The 19393-nt window shown below is 34.3% G+C and overlaps 1 protein-coding gene across 7 annotated transcripts in view; it reads right to left on the reverse strand.

Moving 5' to 3' along the window:
* Positions 1 to 19018, reverse strand: part of TFPI (tissue factor pathway inhibitor) — a 93689-nt gene extending 74671 nt beyond the window's left edge. For 2 of the 7 annotated variants that reach the window (XM_063647677.1, XM_063647678.1), the window contains exon 1: positions 9009 to 9137. The gene's annotated coding sequence lies outside the window, so the exon portion shown is untranslated. Of the gene's footprint in view, positions 1 to 9008; positions 9608 to 18695 lie in introns of those variants that run through there. The other 5 variants (XM_054477297.2, XM_063647679.1, XM_054477293.2 and 2 more) reach the window with 4 other exon arrangements.
* Between the last annotated feature and the right edge of the window lie 375 nt (positions 19019 to 19393).

Below are 19393 nucleotides of genomic sequence, written 5' to 3' on the forward strand. Positions count from 1 at the left end.
ATAAGTTATTTGAAACCAATGAGAACAAAGACACAACATATCAAAATTTCTGGGACACAGCTAAAGCAGTGTTTAGAGGGAAATTTATAGCACTAAATGCCCACAGGAGAAAGTGGGAAAGATCTAAAGTTGACAACCAAACATTGCAATTAAAAGAACTAGAGAAGCCAGAGCAAACAAATTGAAAAGCTAACAGAAGACAAGAAATAACTAAGATCAGAGCAGAAACGAGGGAGATAGAGACAGGAAAAACTCTTCAAAAAATCACTGAATCCAGGAGCTGGTTTTTTTAAAAGATTAACAAAATAGACAGACCGTTAGCTAGACTAATGAAGAAGAAAAGAGAGAAGAATCAAATAGACACAATACAAAATGATAAAGTGGATATCACAACTGATCCCACAGAAATACAAACTACCATCAGAGAATACTATAAAAACCTCTAAGCAAATAAACTAGAAAATCTAGAAGAAATGGATAAATTCCTGGACACATACAACCTCCCAAGACTAAACCAGGAAGAAGTCGAATGCCTGAATAGACCAATAACAGGTCCTGAAATTGAGGCAGTAATCAATAGAATACCAACCAAAAAAAGCCCAGGACCAAAGAAATTCACAGCCGAATTCTACCAGAGATACAAAGAGTAGCTGGTACTATCCCTTCTGAAACTATTCCAAACAATAGAAAAAGAGGGACTCCTCCCTAACTCATTTTATGAGGCCAGCATCATCCAGATACAAAAACCTGGCAGAGACACGTGCACAAAAAAAAAAAAAATTCAGGCCAATATCCCTGATGAACATCGATGCAAAAATCCTCAATAAAATACTGGCAAACTGAATCCAGCAGCACATCAAAAAGCTTATCCCCCACCATTAAGTTGGCTTCATCCCTGGGATGCAAGGCTGGTTCAACATACACAAATCAATAAACTTAATCCATCACATAAACAGAATCAATGACAAAAACCACATGATTATCTCAATACATGCAGAAAAGGCCTTTGATAAAATTCAACATGGCTTTATGCTAAAAACTCTCAATAAACTTGGTATTGATGGAATGCATCTCAAAATAATAAGAGCTATTTATGACAAACTCACTGCCAATATCATACTGAATGGGCAAAAGCTAGACACATTCCCTTTGAAAACTGGCACAAGACAAGGATGCCCTCTCTCACCACTCCTATTCAACATAGTATTGGAAGTTCTGGCCAGGGCAATCAGGCAAGAGAAAGAAATAAAGGATATTCAAATAGGAAAAGAGGAAGTCAAATTTTCTCTGTTTGCAGATGACATGATTGTATATTTGGAAAACACCATCATCTCAGTCCAAAATCTCCTTAAGCTGAAAAGCAACTTCAGCAAAGTCTCAGGATACAAAATCAAGTGAAAAAACCACAAGCATTCCTGTACACCAATAACAGACAAACAGCCAGCCAAATCATGAGTGAACTCCCATTCACAGTTGCTACAAAGAGAATAAAATACCTAGGAATACAACTCACAAGAGATGTGAAGGACCTCTTCAAGGAGATCTACAAAACACTGCTCAACAAAATAAGAGAGGACACAAACAAATGGAAAAACAGTCCATGGATAAGAAAAATCAATATCATGAAAATAGTCATACTGCCCTAAGTAATTTATAGATTCAATGCTATCCCCATCAAGCTATCATTTACTTTCTTCACAGAATTAGAAAAAGCAAACTACTTTAAATTTCATATGGAACCAAAAAACAGTCTATATAGCCAAGACAATCCTAAGCAAAAAGAACAAAGCTGGAGGCATCACGCTACCTGACTTCAAACTATACTATGAGGCTACAGTAACCAAAACAGCACGGTACTGGTACAAAAGCAGATATAAAGACCAATGGAACAGAACAGAGGCCTCAGAGATAATGCCACACATCTACATCCATCTGATCTTTGACACACCTGACAAAAACCAGCAATGGGGAAAGGATCCCCTATTTAATAAATCGTGTTGGGAAAACTGGCTAGCCATATGCAGAAAACAGGAACTGGACCCCTTCCTTATACCTTATACAAAAACTAACTCAAGATGCATTAAATACTTAAATGTAAGTCCTAAAACCATAAAACCCTAGAATAAAACCTAGGCAATATCATTCAGGACATAGGCATGGCTGAAGACTTCATCACTAAAACACCAAAAGCAATGGCAACAAAAGCCAAAATTGACAAATGGGATCTAATTAAACTAAAGAGTTTCTGCACAGCAAAAGAAACTATCTTCAGAGTGAACAGGCAACCTACAGAATGGGGAGAAAATTTTTGCAAACTATCCATCTGACAAAGGGCTAATATTCAGAATCTACAAAGAACTTAAACAAATTTACAAGAAAAAAAAACCCATCAAAAAGTGGACAAAGGATATGAACAGACACTTCTCAAAAGAAGACATTTATGCAATCAACAAACATATGAAAAAAAGCTCATTATCACTGGTCATTAGAGAAATGCAAATCAAATCCACAGTGAGATACTATCTCGCACCCATTAGAATACCAATCATTAAAAAGCCAAGAAACAACAGATGCTGGAGAGGATGTGGAGAAATAGGAATGCTTTTGCACTGTTGGTGGGAGTATAAATTAATTCAACCACTGTGGAAGACAATGTGGCGATTCCTCAAGGATCTAGAACCAAAAATACCATTTGACTCAGCAATCCTTTTACTGGGTATACACCCAAAGGATTATAAATCATTCTACTATAAAGACATATGCACAAGTATGTTTATTGCAGCACTATTCACAGTAGCAAAGACTTGGAACCAACCCAAATGCCCATCAATGATAGACTGGATAAAGAAAATGTGGCACATATACACCATGGAATACTATGCAGCCATAAAAAAGGATGTGTTCATGTCCTTTGCAGGGAAATGGATGAAGCTGGAAACCATCATTCTCACCAAACTAACACAAGAACAGAAAACCAAACACTGCATGTTCTCTCTCATAAGTGGGAGTTGAACAATGAGAACACGTGGACACAAGGAGGGGAACATCACACACCCTGGCCTGTCAGGGGTTCGTGGGACTAGGGGAGGGATAGCATTAGGAGAAATACCTAATGTAGATGATGGGTTGATGGGTGCAGCAAACCACCATGGCACTTGTATACCTATGTGACAAACCTGCATGTTCTGCACATGTACCCCAGAACTTAAAGTAAAATTAAAAAATTAATAACTTTCCAAACTGACTTGCACAACCTCATTTAATGGCTGCATAATATTTTTTGGATATTTAAAAAGGTATGTTACCATTCTCATATTTTTGGGCAATATCTATTTTTGCAATTATAAGTATTCATGCAAAAGTGTGTTTGTAGTCGAATATTTCAAAACTTTGAAAGTTACTTATTTATGGTAAATTCACAGGAGAATTATTGGGTCTAATATTTAAACATTTGAATAATATTAATATATATTGAAAATTGTCATTCAGAGATATAATATCAACATACACTTTTCTTATGAGCATATGAAAGTGTTTATTTATTTGTACCTTTGCCTAAATGGAGTGTGTGTGTGTGTGTGTGTGTGTGTGTGTGTGTGTGTGTGTGTGTGTGTATGTTCTTTCAAACTTTATCAATTGTTCATTTGGATTTCAGTAAACATTAAGTGGCTGCTACTGTGGACAGTACAATGTCTGTGAGTACATTAGAGAAATATTTTACAGAGTGTGAGAATGCAAATTAAGGACCAGTGATAATAAAGTTCTAGGTGTGCCCTTGTACACTCTTTTTTTTCTTTCAAAATAACTTAAGAATTAAAATGAGGTGGAGCAAATAAATATATTGATGTTATTTTATATGTAGGACAAGGTAGTGTGAAAAAATGAGATGGATAGAATGGACATAGGAAAGGCATTAAAAAAGATCTAATTTTACCAACTTTTTAATGGAAAAACACACTAACCATCTATAAGATTCAGTTTTCCATTTGTTAAATGAGGCTATTAAGCCTATTTGTGTTTATGATGAGTGAAGATAATGTGTAAATAACACAGCAGATAGTGTGTAACCTTAGTGCATTTTCCTCAGCAAAATTTAATCCACGATTGGAAACTCCAACATCTGTGATTTTTTTCCAGAAGTAGAAAATGGCTTCAGATAAAGTTTAATGAAAGTAGATAGAGAGCTAGAAAAAAAATTGGCCCATTTGTTTTCAAAAGGCTAGATGTGACTTATTCCAAATCAGACAACAACAAAAAAGAAATGGTGGAGGAGAGGAGGGATTGTTAATGTGAAAGCAGTGCCTAGTTTATCCTCAAACTGAATAAACATGTTTTGTATTCAACATGCTTATTCAGAGAATTCTGACATCTTTAACATCACAACCACCACCCATTACATCATCTTCTTTTTTTTTTTTGAGACGGACCCTCGCTCTGTCACCAGGCTGGAGTGCAGTGGCTTGATCTCGGCTCACTGCAACTTCCACCTCCCAGGTTCAAGCAGTTCTCCTGCCTCAGCCTCCCGAGTAGCTGGGACTACAGGTGCCCACCACCACGCCTGGCTAATTTTTGTTGTTGTTGTATTTTAGTAGAGACGGGGTTTCACCATGTGGCCCAGGCTGGTCTCAAACTCCTGAGCTCAGGCAATCCGCCTGCCTTGGCCTCCCAAAGTGCTAGGATTGCAGGCGTGAGTCACCACGCTCGGCCACGTCATCCTTATTTATAACCCTTAACTATTTGAGCTTGATCCTAAACAGAAAGAGTAAGATCCTTACCTCACTGCAAAAAAATTGCAAAATAAGATGAAAAAAAATAGTGTGTCAATAAATTATATCATACTATGATCAAAATCACAGAAGCCCCACTGCATATTCAGTATAGGGGGATTAATGCTGTTAATAATATGACAGCTGTGAACTGGAAGGAAATAGTATTTTGAAGATAGATCCTTGGTAAAGTGAAATATCAAAAACTTCTGAAAACTTGGAAAGAAAGCTTGATAAACTGGGACAAAGAATGAGCAAAATCTGTGAGAAATTTTATAGATGTAAGTCATACAAACAGATGACTTCTTTTATGTAATACATTTTCTTAAAAGAAAATAATAAACTGGCCAGGAGGGGTGGCTCATGCTTGTAATCCCAACACTTTGGGAGGCCGAAGTGGGTGGATCACTTGAGGTTAGCAGTTCCGAGACCAGCTTGGCCAATGTGGTGAAACCCCATCTCTACTAAAAATACAAAAACTAGCCTGGTGTGGTGATGTGCACCTGTAGTCTCAGCTACTTGGGAGGCTGAGGCAGGAGAATAATTTGATCCCAGGAGGTGGAGGTTGTAGTGAGCTGAGATTGTGTCACTGCACTCCTGCCTGGGTGACAGAGTGAGACTCCATCTCGAAAAAATAAATAAATAAAAAAGAAAAAAGAAAAAAGAAAAAAAAAAGAAAATAATAAACCCTTAATTGAAAAGGCAACTTAAGAGATAGGATTAAATAATGACAGATCATTCAAGATGCTTCAGATTCTGAAGCACAAGTGACCACAAGCAATATATTATGTAAAAATATTCAGACACATTTTCATATATCTACTCCATATTTCATAACATCACAAATACTTAACACACACACTCAAAAACTGTAAGACATAAAACTAAAAAGTTATCCTAACATGTACACTTGAAAGTTTTCACAGAGCAATTTGAAGTATATTCTGGAATATCAGAAAGCCAGAGTTTGGGGATAAGAATTATCTATGATTTGTAATGCAATATTGAAAATAGTAGCCAAATTTTTGAGAAAATTCAAAAGTAAATTCAAGAGACTTTTATGATTAAAATGATAAGGCAAGTGAGGAAGAGAGAGGAATCAAGGCCACCTACAGTGAGCATCTGACTTTAGCAAAGGAGTCAATTGATGGTTCCTGGCACTGACTTGGGAGCCTAAAATAAAAAATCATGTAGCCCTAAGAAGGTGATTAATTCAAGGTGAGGCAGTTTGAGTTTGAAGGATTTGTGAAACCTCCAGTGGAACTATGAAACAAAAAGCCCCATATGTAGATATGGAGCTCAGAATAGAGGTCTCTGCTGGAGACAAAAATGTGAGAATCAGGAGATAAACGATCATTGTTTCGTGGGGTGAATGAGATCTATTTATTTAACAGTATATATAGTATTTGATGTGAAGCAAGCACTCTCCTGAACGCTTTTACAAATATTAACTCATGTAATCCTCATAGTGACTATGGGGTGACTGTGAAGTTTGGGAAGGAATATCCTAGAAGTGAACTCTGAACAACCAGGAGAAAAACAAGTATGAGAAAACTGAGAGGAAATGGCCAGCAAAGCAGGAGAAAACTTGGGAAGCTGCAGTTACACAAACACTAGGGGAAGTGAGTATTTCCAGAAATTGTCATGAGTCAACAATGTCTAATGCACAGAGTGTTCCAGAGGGCAAGGGGTAAACACATGCATGGGATTTAATGACAATGGCATCACAAGTAACCTCGTAAAATATTTTAGCGTGAGGGGGCAGCAGCAAGTGAGATGGGGTAGGAACAGGAACAGAGGCTATGAAAACAGAAATTTAGGATGTTATTTTATAAATCTGTGCTGAAAAGTAACAGACAGAATTTGAAGGGAAAAATTTTATGAAGGTTATAGTTGTATGTGGTTAAAAAGGGAGAGTTAAAAGCTGTAAGAAAAGTAAAATAAATAGCAGATGCGATCCCAGGCACAGGTGAAAAGAGTTTAACTGTGGGCTGAATAAAAGATGTATTTTCCATTAAAATGATAGGTTTTCTTGGTGGGGGATACAAATACATTTTCAAAGTGTGTGTAATGAATGTGTGTGTGTTTGTGTGTGTTTTGCTAGGGGAAACAAAGAAACAGAAACAGAGACAGATGAGAAAGTTGCGGAAGAGCAGATAGGAAGACGAAAAATTTCTTGCTGTGATTAAATTTTGTGTATGAGAAAGAGATTGAGATTGTCTTTCAGAATGACAAGAAGCAGTAGACTTTTAAAAATGTGAAGGTTTGATGTGTTCTCTAGGTAAAATAAAATGGAGCATTAATAATTTAGCATTAAAAGATTTCTGGGGCTGGATGCTGTGGCTCACGCCTGCAATCCAAGCACTTTGGGAGGCCAAGGTGGCTGGTCACGAAGTCAGGAGTTTGAGACCAGCCTGACCAACATGGTGAAACCCTGTCTCTACTAAAAATACAAAAATTAGCTGGGCATGGTGGCGTGTGCCTGTAAACCCAGCTACTCAGGAGGCTGAGGCAGGAGAATCACTTGAACCCGGGAGATGGAGGCTGCAGTGAGCTGAGATTGCACCACTGCACTCCAGCCTGGGTGACAGGGTGAGACTTAGTCTCAAAAAAAAAAAAAAAAAAAAAAAAAACTAGGCTGCTGGAATCCCAATATAAATTAATAGTAACATCTGCTGCCTTAAAAATTCAGCATTTCTCCCCTCCAGATACAGGAATTTAACATTTGAATGATTATATTTGGATTTTATTAACTGGACAGAGATAAAGAACAAAAGAAGCAAGACTTTGAAAGGTGTTGGTAAGAAGAAATATATAAATGGATTAAATGGTTTATTACTTAATCATCAACTAATCATTTTTTCTACATGTGTTCTTTCAATGTTTAGAAATGTAGATAATACTTCAAATTAGTAATATCACACTTGGGAATTAAAAATATTAAAATGGCTATGTGCACGTTCATGTTTATTTTACTAGAGAAAATAAAATGACATTTTAAACAATGTAAATTTCCAACATAATGAAAGTTATTAGATATGGTGGCACATCCATCTACCGAATTTAATATATACTAAGTTAAACTGGCAGTGATAATGACTAGAAGATAATTTGGGAATAATCCACATGATATGAATTTGAAATGCTGTACACAAAGATGCATACTTTAAGATCAATCAAGTAAAAATTGGTGTTCATGGAGAAAAAGATGGTTTGGTAACAGAAAATACTTTAGGTCAATGAGATTATGAATTCATTTTCATAGTTTCTCTTCTACTTAAAAAAAGTTTAGTTATCTGGTTTGTTTGCTCATGAAACATTCTCTGCTACATTAGAGAGTGAGAAGACTCTTTAATATGTTCATAAATCCAGCTCTCAGAGAAGGTTAGCCTACACCTACCTAAGGAATAAATCACCATTAACCCACATTAATGATGGTGATTCCATTAACTTTATAGTGTTTGGTTTAGATATTTCTATATGAACTCTGGCTAACAACTTGAGAGGGGATGTAGCTGCATGGTTGGGGATGGGGTGATTTTGAAAATTCTCCTTGCTGTGAATGCAGCTATATGGGAAGAATCAGAAGGTATCTCCTCCTTCTATTTGTCCTGTCTGTAAGTGACACTTGTTACTGAAGCTGCTATCTTGTAACATTGAGGCAGACAAACTAAAAATAAAATTTATCTGCTGCGTATGATGGAAATAAAAATATAGGAAAAGCCTTGTTCCTTGTTGAAGGAACCAGTCTTGAAGTAGCTTACCTCTGTATTTTGTACCTCTAATGCAGGCTAATAAATTTAAGCTAATTATTTATGCTACCTGTGCTGTGATGTTTTCCTATCAGCAGCCAAATATAACCTCACAGTTGTTTTGCTGTTTTTGCTTTCACAAAAGAGCTATTAACCAACTTAAAAATGTTTTTTGATTGAAGGATGCTTAGGGGATGAGAGGATATCAACAATATAAGCCCATGCCAAATCCCCATTTCTTATCATTAAAACTGGCCTGACATTAAAGCAATGCTTAATTTTTTACCATGAGTGAAATTTTGAGATTATAATTTTAAAGTGTAAAATATTTACACTGAAATTACACTTATAATTTTAAAGTGTAAAATATTTACACAGATTAAAATAAAATATGGGAAACAATGAAGCAAAACATTCTAAACTTGAAAAGTAAATTGATATTACAAACACAGAGTGACTTAAAAACAAACAAAAACAACAAAAATCAAACCTCCGTTGTAATTGCAGATTTGTTGACTAAATGTTTACTAAAAGACTGGCTAGCTTGAGCCCAGGGGGCGAAGGTTTCAGTGAGCTGAGATCGTGCCACTGCGCTCCAGCCTGGGCAACAGAGCAAGACTTCATCTGAAAAAAAAAAAAAAAAAAAGACTCGCTAAAGGGAAATTTCTTTTTGGATTTGGCTCTTTTTACAGGAAGTCATACTTTTCTGGAGAACTACTTGATGAAAAATTTCTTAGCCTTACTTCATGAATCAAATCACAACTCTTTCTACATTTTAGATTGTGAGAATCTCACTGATAAGAAAAAAATAATTGTTTCTCTTGGCCAGGTGCAGTGACTCACATCTATAAAACCAGCACTTTGGGAGGCTGAGGCGGGCAGATCACCTCAGGTCAGGAGTTCAAGACCAGCCTGGCCAACACGGCGAAACCCTGACTCTTCTAAAAACACAAAAATAAGCCGGTTGTGGTGTGCGCCTGTAATCACAGCTCCTCGGAGGCTGAGGCAGGAGAATCACTTGAACCCGGGAGGCGGAGGTTGCAGAGAGCCGAGATCATGCCACTGCACTCCAGCCTGGGTGACAGAGGGAGACCCTGTTTCAAAAAAAAGAAAAAAGAAAAAGAAAAATAATTGTTTCACTCTTTTAAGTACAAAAGTAATTGTACATGTTTTTTTAAAGGAGGGAAGTCTCTTCTAAGAATAAAACTGTTCACTGTATAGAATTAATATTTTTGTTATTCATAGTATTAAAAAAAAGTCCCATAGAGAGGGAATAGCAATACCGGGCAAAATGAGTATATATTTTTATGTTATAACCCAATAGCATATAGCATATGCAAACTATTTATTTAAATAATTTTAAAGCTAAAATGGAGACGAGGTCACACATTTATACACTGCTAGAGCTAAAAACAATCATAGAAATTAGTATCTGAAATATCCAGGTTTTTTAAATACAAGAACTGAAGCTCAGGAAATTGATTTTTTCACGCCAGAGTCTTACATTTACATATTGGCAATGTTTCAACTCAGACATAGGAATGTGACCATTCAAGGAAAGGGCAACTGCAAGCTTCAAGACACACTATTCTCACAAATATTTTCCTTTTTATCACCTAAAGTAAATTTCAGATTACTTACAATCTCTAGAAATTAACATTTCATTAAACCATAACTAGGAAATGTTTATTTAATATTTGAGCAAAAGTTAAGAAATATATTTAAACTTAATTAAAACAAAAATAAATTAAAGAAAATTAATTAAAACAAATTTTTATGTAATGTTTTGAGCCAAAGTTAAGAAATTTAATGAAAACAAAATCATTTTTGGTGTTTATATTTTTGATAGGTAAAAATAATTTTCTCCTACCAAGTAACAGGAAATATTAATATTTATTGCCAATTAAGAGAGGAGTGTGGGCCCTGGAAGTGGAGAAGTGAAACTGAGAGGCAATAAGGGGGAAGGGGGAGAAGAGATCATTAGAAAATTAAGAACAAGGCAAATGTAAACATGTAAACACATTTCTTAAAATTTGCAATTGGAATCTGAGGAGAATGTGATATACTATAGATCTCCACTACTAAGAATACAACAAACAAATTGAAATAAAAAAGAAACACATAATAAAGGAAATAATGCCAATGTTTCTTTTTATAGTAATGAATAGTATTTTATTATGCCTGTTCTATGTATACTTGTCCATAACTACTAAAACTCTCTAAAAATGAATGGAATTATTTTGTCTGGGCTTTATAGTTAAATTTGTAAGTTTTTTTTTTTTCCAGAAAAAGATTACATTGTTTTCTTTGAATGAATTCACCTTTCTTCATCAAAATTACTGATTTCCATACTAACTCAATTTGTTTAAAAGCAAAGCTCTTTATGGTACGTTATTGTCATTTCCTTAAGAGGGGAGAAAAACAAATAAAAGTTAGCATTACATATCTGAACCAAATGGAGGTTTTCAAGAATAAAATTCTGCACAACTACAAAAGCTAGTAGCTCCAAATGAAAGGAAATGGAATAAAAAATGAATGCAAGATAATACAATGAATTTTTGGCATGAGAGGAAAAAAAGAATAATATATTAAATGTGTATTTCTGTATTATAATTATCATATATATTAGAAATGAGAATGATACAGAGAGATTGAGAGACCTGTGGCTACTTTTGGCTATTTTACCTGCTTTTTGTATTTGCTCTTCTAGGTACCTGTTATTGAGTTAGATAAGCAAATGGTATTTCAGGACCAAAACATCTATTTCCTGAAGAGTTGCTCCTTTAATTGTGTATCTACCTACCTGTCTATGTAACTCTTGGTAAATGAATTAATTTGCTAATTAAAATCACTCTATTAATTCATAATGAATGGGATATCTTGTGGGAGGTACGTGTACTTTGCAAATACATGGAAAGACAGTTGAGACTTTCCTAACAGGTTCTGGAATTCAGGTTGATATTACCTTTTTAAAAAATTTTTAAGCATTAATAGCTAAAAAGATCAAGTCAGTTTCTTCATTTCTCCTGAAGGCCTGTTTCCATCAGATTTTATCTCTGCCTAGACAAATATATTGGAGACTTCTCAACTTTCTGCTTCTGATGATCTCAACTTGTGGTACGGCAAAAGGAGAGCAAAATGTTCACCCAGGTATGGGAATTTCTCACAAAAATGTTACTTTATTATATTTAGGGGAAAAAGGGGGCAAAATCTACACTCATAATATCTGAGACTGGATTTCTAGAACCTTTTGGTTTCAGATTTATGATGAATTAGAAAAGTTTCTGATTAGAAAAATGTTATAGTCTCAAATATTAGCTAAAATTTTTATCTTTAAGTAAAATAAACATGACAAATAATGATCAATGTTTTCACTACTATTAAGGAGAGTATTTTTAGTAATAAAAATAAGCCTTAATGTGAAAAAGCTAAGAATTCATGATTGCTTCTAATGACAAGTATCTGGGAGGGGTCTGAGTTTGGTTCAAGAGAGGAACTGCAGCTGTTGGTGACTACAACCGTCTGCCCAGATGACATCGTGATCAACTCCTCTGAATCACTCTAAAGGAACGAGGAGTCCTGGCAGCTGAGTCATGATCCCCCAGGAGCCGTTAAGAAGTTCATCTTCAGTCACTTCCATCCAAACAGAAAAAAACCCACGAAGGATGAGAACTATGGGTCCTGAGAATGACAGGCAATTGGTGCCACTTTATTCACAGAATCCAATAAATAGTACTCTTCGATTCACATATTTAATGCTCATTATTGTATATTTTTATAAAGACCACTTAGTCTAAATTGCCATTCATCTCTTTCCTATCAAAATCCTACCCAACACATAATCATATCATCAGAAATCAGATGTTTTCTTGTTGAATGCCCTACCTAACTCATTCCATTGTAATTTTCTGGGAATGGTGACCAGAGATTTAATTTTTTTGTAAGTTACATCAAATCCTCATTACTTTATAAATGATTTAAAATTTATCACATGGTACACTTTTCATATCTTTCAATGGATTAATATATAAAAAGTACATAGTTAATGCTCAGCTTTAAAGACATTGAAGGACAGAGTTATACAGAAAGAAAGATCCAGAGATCTTTCTTTACTAAAGATATTAAAATTGAATCTGCTTATTCAAGTATAATGATAGAACAGAAAGAGATCTTCAAATGGTTTAATCTCTACCTTGGCTTTCAAAAATGTAAAGTCTTCTTCTTTATTGGAGATTTCTTTCTCCATAGAATATCTTAATTCCGCACTCCCCAACTTCCTCCCCAAGTTTTATCGGTCTTTAAAATATTTATGTTGTCTTCTTCAGGATATATCATTGATATGCACTTTTTGATTCTAGTTATATATACTGTTATCCTTGGATATTAAAGTAGGTCTCAAATATATCTTTCATGGTGGTGTGTAAGGTTCTGAGAGAGCTGGAAAAAAGGTATAAGCTCCCTTCTAAAGTGCAAGTATATACTTGCAGAGATATTTTTTCACTTACATTCTTGGGGATCATCCATGGTCTCCCCATGTCTTTTACAAAAGAGGCTTCCTATTAGGGAAGCTAGATGGTCACTTGTATCTTCCTTGTCTCTGTACTAGATGATAATATCGAATGCAGGTAAGTGGTGGTGGGGAGAGTAATATTGACAGAATAGTTATATGGCAAACATTGACACCTCAGAAATTTTTGCTTTTTTGAGAGCTCTTATCAATATTTGCAGACTTTAAAAAGGCTTGAAAAGTGTTTTATCCAGAGCTCGCCACATATAGAAAAACAGATCTCTCTTGTTATGGGAATTGAGGCTAGTCCAAATTCCCCCAGATTAAACATCTTTCCTCATTTGGCACATTCTTCAGCTGTTCCTTAAGAAAAAAACACACTAAGAAAAGTTAATTCTGGGAAGTCGAGAATTAGAATAAAATTATTACACTAAAAGGAAAGCCCAGATATCTCTTAAAAAATGCTTATCTTAATTTTTTTGAAAACTCACATTAGCACCAGATCATTTCTTTAATGCGTACTGATTTCCTTTCTTCATTGACTAAATAGCTTTGCTAAACGAGATTAAAACCACATAACTCAAATGAGACATATAAGATCTTGAATAATATTCACATAGCTATAACATCAAATTCCAATGCTAATATAAATTATGTCTACTACGTTTGTCATTTATTTGGAATTATCTGTTTGCCTCAAGTGGTGTAAAAAAATTGAGCAGGAACCACCTGAAGCTTCCTTTCACAACAAGAGAAAGTTGTAATTTGTATTTACTTTACCTAGCTTTCTTTATATGAAAGTAGCCAAGAAGCAGGGGAGGAAAGACAATTAGAAGAAATTGTGATAGGAAACTATTAGGAAAAGCAATTTGTAATTTCTGATAAAACTCTAGGTAAATAACCCTGAGCACTCATAGTCTGGCAAGTGGGAAGTACCTGTTGAACAAGTGATCATTTGATTGATTTTAAGCATGTGGAGCTCATTTTGTCATCTAAAATATAGAAGAGAGTGAGATATTATCTTCCTGAATAGCTATTGTTATTTAGAAAAAATAATGAACCAATAAACTTCTTATATAAGATGAAATAACTATTTTCTAGAAACAGTGATCTTATGTTCTTCATTGTATAAACACTTACGTACTCATATAACATAGCTCCTGGGATACAATAATCAATAAATGTATGTTTATCTTATTTAGGCAAACTAAAATTTACAGGCTCTGTGCTCTTAAATTTTTAAATTTATATTCATCTTTTGTTTTTTAAGGTGTTACGAAAATACAATTTTAAAAGCCCTTCTATTTCTAACCACCATATATTAACAGGGATTGGATTTTTCCACCCACCTGAAATAAGTAAAAAAAAAAAAGACAAAATATAAGAAATTATATTGGTCAGTGGAGAGCAGTGATTTCATAGAGATGAGAAACAAGTATTTAGCCCCACATTTTTACATTTGTTCCACCAGACTGAGTGGAGACTCAGTTTAATTTCTATATGAAAGCTCAGGGAGGAGGAACTCTACAAGAACCCAGTGGTCTCCCTGAGTTTGGGAGACAAAGCAGACAGAGTCTCAGGAGGTAGTTAGGATATATAGTACCGAACGTCAAAGAGGACAGAGTTATACAGAAAGAAAGATCCAGAGATCTTCAGATGGACTTCTAGGCTTGAGCTCAATATTGATCTGTTGCATTCATAAGAGAAAAGTCTAAAGACTGGGTGAAGCACCACCTAAAAGGGATAGAGGGGCCCACACATGTAAAGCAGGGAATATTTTTTGTTCCCAAGTTGCAAAACTCTCAGTTCATGGAGCATTAAGTATAGTACTCAGGTGTTTGCATCAGTAGTAGGAAAAAATTAACCATAGAATAAACAATTATCTGGTCTTGCCTAACAAATCTTAATAGCAAGACAACAAAATAGGAAACAGTTTCCAAGTACTTTAACTACATCCCAGAAGACAGCTCAAAGATATTTATAGAAATACAACATATACCAACACCCAATAAGGTAAAATTCATAATATTAGGCAACCACATCAAAATTACTAGGCATGCAAAGAACAGTAGAATATAACTCATAATGAGAAAAGTCTAAATGACAGAAATGACATCAAAAACAGAATTAACAGACAAAAATATTAAAAATTTAAAGTACTTTCCATATGTTCAAAAAACTAGAGAAAAGTTGTATTACATTTTAATATAACCATTGTGATTCATTTTCTGAGATGAAAATTAATCTTTGAAGCTTCCTAAATGGACTTTAAAATATTACCAAAATATTCATAATAAACACCATTATTCTGGAGACTTACCCTGTTTCTGAGATTTACTCTGTTTTTAAGCCTTGGGAAATGAGGAATGAGGAATGAAGTTATACTTACAGATGAATTATCATAGAATTCAAGGACTGAATAGAAATAGAAAAGGGTCAAGAAGAGGAGGAGAGATAGACTAGGTTGGCAGCAGTGTGGTGGCAGCACTTGAGGGTGCGGTATAGTTCGAGGGCATCAAAGGCACATTGTGCTTGGTAATAAAAACTGTTTACATTTTATCAGTGTCCTACTGATGAATACTTTCACATTTCTGATGTTGAAATAGCTTTCTTATGCCTAATCAGCAATATATAATATTTTTTACTCACATATTGACTGGGCAATTCCTTGCAATAATTCCAAGTCTACACAGAGACCTGTGGTCCATCATATGGAACAGTTGGGATAGTTGTATTGCAGCATTGGAACTTCTATTATGGGCCATGATGTCCTTATATTCTTTTGTTTCTGAAATAATTTTAACACCTGGTTGTTCCAACTAAGAGAGGACATAGCATCCCAGATAGAGGCTTAAAGAGAAAACAGTGGATTTGACATGGGCCCATACTTTCTGTTATTGTTGGTTTGAGGAAGAAGAAAAGTAGAGGTGATGAAGTTGCCTTCAGCAACTGGTAGCTACTGGTAGTTGAATCTCAGGCTGTGGTTCTACTTGGCACCTGACACTTGGAGAAGTAAAGACAGGGAGAGAAAGGTAATGGGAAGTCCGGGCCCCTGGAATTGATACATAACACCAAGAAAGCAGTCAGTGAGGATCTCAGAAAGCCAGGAGAGATGGTCTATTATGAAGAGAACTTGCTGGAAACACTTGAACACTTCCCTGTTTCTGGTGAGATTTGATATCCAGAAACACATGTCTATTGAATTCAAGTTTCTCCTAATGCACATTGTAGCAATCAGAAAGAATTATAGTGCTGCTGTATTTCTATGAAAGATAGCAGAATCTACCTTTGACACTAATGCATGAAAATATATTTGTGTTTTAAAAAGGCAACCTACCAAATTTAATTCCTAAAATGAGTTAATTGCAATAGATGGTAAACAAAAAAGGATGGCTGGTTGTAGAAGGCCTTTATTGAGAATAGATGAGTTGTATTGTAGTACAATTCTTAGATCATGTCCACACAGAAAAAATAAATTGATGATATAATTAACCCATTTTAACCTATATTATAATTCAATTTAATTAATTTGTACTGATAAGATTTTTTTGAAAATCCTGGTCTAAGTCATTTTCTTCACTTTTCATATTGTCTCTTCCTTTTTATTTTTTGTAAGGATGTTTACTTTGCATTTTTTTCTTGTATTAGGTAGAGATATCAGTTGAAAGATACCTTAAAATTTTGTGACACTGAATTTAATCAGCCAGCCACTCCTAAGGAATCGATAGCATATTTACTATTTGGTTAGATGGATAGGCACTCGGGCATTAAATTAAGTCTCTAAAGTTGGCATTTTTTCTCCATTAGTTTGCCATCCTGCCCACTTACCTCTTGAATTTGAAAGATACAAATAAAAGATTTCTAAAGATCAGAAAATTAATTTTTAAGATAAGCTGTTTTGAAAATTAGAGTTTATTACAAAATATGTTCTCATTTTATGTATTATTAATTTAACAATAAGTTTTATGACAGAAGATTTTAGTCAAAATAGTTGTACAATCAACAAGCAAATGATATATGGACAATCAGTCAGACCATCAAACACCAGTTGATAACATAATCCGTTTGGACAGGATCCATATTTCCAAAAGGAGTTTTGATTTAGTCATTGGTGGTAAAACAAAAGCTATCAGACTGTACCTTAAAAACAAACAAACAAAACAGAACAAAAACTTGTCCAATTCAGGATACCTAATAGAGATAGGAATCAAATACTAGTACATGTCATTAAATTTTTCCAACAAGATTCTGTGGTCACTTGAAGTAAAGAAACTTGGTTTTCCAATATAACTACTCAAATCAGTAAAAATAAATATTTTAAAGCTTTACTCTTATTTTAAAATTACTTTGTTAGCTATCTGTATTTACATTAATATTTTTCAATCTTTGTTGATCCCTAATTATATTTCACATAATTTTATTAAGATGTAGGCCACAAATTAACATTTCAAACTCAGCTAAATTTCAGGGACTATTCCCTCTTTAGTTTAAGGATTAGATGAGATATGGACACTATATATTGAAATAATCATGCACTAGAATGATGGATTTAAAATAATCTTTAAAATGTGTTAGGGAGATTTTGTCATGTTCAAAAATTTTGCAGTATCTCTCAAAATTGTCACAACTTTCCCCCTTTCATGTAAATATTATGCTTTTACATAATATGAAATATGACTCTCTGGGCAGTATGTTTCCTGCTTGAGTTTTGCCCTTTGTGTTTATATTATCTCATGTTATACAAAGTCATTTTGTGACTAATTTCCAGAGCACTGAGTCACAGTGTGGCTGTTGCTTATCTTTTCTTTTTTCCCACATGGTAGTACTCTTGGCACTTATTTTTGGTAATTATTTTATACTAATTATTAGTATAGTATTATACTAATAAAAATCTGAGTGCTTTTTCATAATTAAATAATTGTTTCTCTCATTATATTTCTGTGGTTGTTTAGTGCTGTATTATATGCTTTCATTTTTTACTAGAAGCAAACATTTTATAACCAACAGGAACATAGCAGTACATCATGTAGGCACGTTATCTATTGTTTTAATTTAAAAAATTGCACAACATAGACTTGATCGTAAGTATTCTTGTTTAGGTATCTCAGAATATAACCTTTGGTCTTCGGAGAATTGTAAAATATTTCCTTAGAGAGATTAGTTAATGCTGGCATAAAATATTCAATTTAGATTACAATTATTTTAATGTTTATACCTCATTTTAAATATCATCAACTAATAGTATTGAAAGATTATTTGAATAGAAGAATAACAGTCTCTATTTTATGTGTTACAAAATAAAATAGAAAGGTAAACCAAACTTTCAAAAACTTCCAATTAACCAAGCACAATTAGTAAAGAATTCTACTACAATCTTAAAATTATAAAAAAGCTACATACACCAATTAGTTACAAAAATGTTTATGGTTTAAAATCATAAACATTGCACATAAATTTGCTTAAGAACTAAATGCAAAATGCTGAGAACTCAAGTTTGGATTGCAGTTTGAGTTTACTCTATTTACAGGGAAGGGTTGATTTTCATTTTAGGCAAATAAACAGTGATCCTCCCCTATCAGTTCTTTGCCTCTCAGCACCCTGCTTTTCCCCCGAGAAAAAGAAATTAAAGTTATTTCTTATGGGCTAGACAGTATATTGCCAGGTACTCACAAGTAAAGTCTCTGATGAAAGTTCTTGGAATGTTTTTTTCAAAACTGAGTTGAGGTTATTTTGTTTTTCCTTCCAGGTATTGAAGACAGGATTTATCTTCTCTACTTCTTCTTTTAGAAACAGATCAAGAAACTGGCGATTGAAGAGTAATTAAAAGAAACACAATCTGATCTTACTAGCAGTGAAAGAGCGAGGTAAGAATTTAACTGTTATCCAGCCTAGTCGCTGCTGTCTATTAGAGCAGAGAGGGAGCCTCAGAGTCGGCTTCAGAGATCACTGGCAGTTGGGAATAGCCCAACTTCCTGTTAGGTCACTGCAACTCTGACTCTATTTAGTCTAAACTTCTTTTTTCTTTCTTTTTTTTTTTTTTTTAGTGGAGGAAACAGATGAAGGAAACAGCTTACACCAAGATTTCAGATAATATCATTTTGAATAGCTATTTCCTTTACTTTCCAGGATTGTTTTTGTAATCAGTTGAAAAAGAATGCTTTTTTCTCCCTAGAGTTAGGGTTTAAAAAAATTACATATTTATTATTACATTGTTAATAAATAAACTTTTTTGCAGTTTGTTTCTTCTTCAAGTTATTTCATTTGTTTCACCCACTGTCAATATATTTATTTTTTTAAAAAGTCTGAGGGCTACCATTGGAGGTCTCTCTTAGTGAGACAATATAATGCATTATCTATTGCAGGTGTCA

The sequence above is a fragment of the Pongo pygmaeus genome, chromosome 11, assembly GCF_028885625.2.
Source record: "Pongo pygmaeus isolate AG05252 chromosome 11, NHGRI_mPonPyg2-v2.0_pri, whole genome shotgun sequence".
Taxonomy (NCBI): Eukaryota; Metazoa; Chordata; class Mammalia; order Primates; family Hominidae; genus Pongo; species Pongo pygmaeus.